Source organism: Etheostoma cragini, unplaced genomic scaffold, assembly GCF_013103735.1.
Source record: "Etheostoma cragini isolate CJK2018 unplaced genomic scaffold, CSU_Ecrag_1.0 ScbMSFa_528, whole genome shotgun sequence".
NCBI lineage: Eukaryota > Metazoa > Chordata > Actinopteri > Perciformes > Percidae > Etheostoma > Etheostoma cragini.
The window spans coordinates 82523-83866 of record NW_023269127.1 but is presented as its reverse complement, the minus strand read 5'-3'; the positions used below and the strand labels follow the sequence as shown (position 1 = coordinate 83866).

The 1344-nt window shown below is 46.4% G+C and overlaps 1 protein-coding gene across 3 annotated transcripts in view; it reads left to right on the top strand.

Moving 5' to 3' along the window:
- The window catches only part of scn4ab (sodium channel, voltage-gated, type IV, alpha, b), a 45694-nt gene that overhangs the window by 37789 nt on the left and 6561 nt on the right, over window positions 1-1344 (top strand). The window lies entirely within an intron of this gene.

The window sequence follows — 1344 nt, the reverse complement described above, 5'->3', positions numbered from 1 at the left end:
GTCTGACTGTGAGGGACAGGCCTGTAGTGTCTGACTGTGAGGGACAGGCCTGTAGAGTCTGACTGTGAGGGACAGGCCCGTAGAGTCTGACTGTGAGGGACAGGCCTGTAGTGTCTGACTATCACCACATGGAGGACAATTAGTTTCAGGCTCCACCTTCAGTACAGGATCGTGTGGGAGGGGAGTGACAGTGACAGTGTGTGTGTGTGTGTGTGTGTGTGTGTGTGTGTGTGAGTGTGTGTGTGTGTGTGTGTGCGCAGCTTACTGTCATGCACTCTCATTTATTGTATCCAATGCACATGATGCACTTTAGGAAATAGACTACTTGGATATTGTGTGCATTGAGAGAAAATAGAAAAACATTAACCCTCTGAGACAGAGAGACTGGCCCACGAGCCTAGACAGCACCTCTGATTCATAGCTTAATCATTTAATAACCATAACAGCTAGCGACTCACCGAAACTTGCTACTAAAACCTGACGAGTTAGCAGTTACGGAGGTCTCTTCTGGGTCCTTCTAGCCTCTACAAGGGATTTTCTATCCAGCCTGGAACTTCCAGCCTTTTTTTGGGGTCGCATTAAATCCAAACCATTACATTTATCTACTTTATGTCCATAATTCATCCCGTTTTCGCTCAATTATGCCGCTAGCTCGCGGCTCCGTCTCTCCTCTCCGAGTGTGTACAGAGGAAAAGGAAGCAGCCTGCCCATTTATGGGAGACATGCCCATATATGGGAGACTACGGCTGAATCCCAATCCTTCCCCTCACCCCTTCCCCTAGCTCTTGCGCGTTCACGCGGGACCTAGTTCTGTCCCAATACCTATTACGGCCTAGGGGAAGGGGATAGACCGAGGGCTGTATGGCCCTTGGAACCTAGTGTGGACGCGACCTCACTTGAAAACAAACAGGCATCAATGGCTGCCCATCGACCAGAGAGACACATACATGTAAGTACTTTCAGCTTTAAATAATTGATTAAAAGGTTACGACAGTCTTGTTTTGTGGTCTATGCAGTCCTGTGCATGTATACTTGCAACCATGTTCCTAACTGAAACTTTTTAAAAATCGCTAGCTTGCAATGCTAACGCTAATCGCTAACGCTAATCGCTAACGTTGATTTGCACAACAGTCCCACATATTTCTGCCTTGAATGGACTGTATACATCGCATAGATTGTATAGCTATATATATATTAATTTTAACGGTCTATGATACATCGCTACGTGCCTAACATATACCGCCCTGTATCACACAGGAGGACACTGGAGGACACAGCAGCTGATCCACTTTGGGGCTGAAAACGAGCAGATTCATATGTTCATGTTGTACCCATTCATTATTG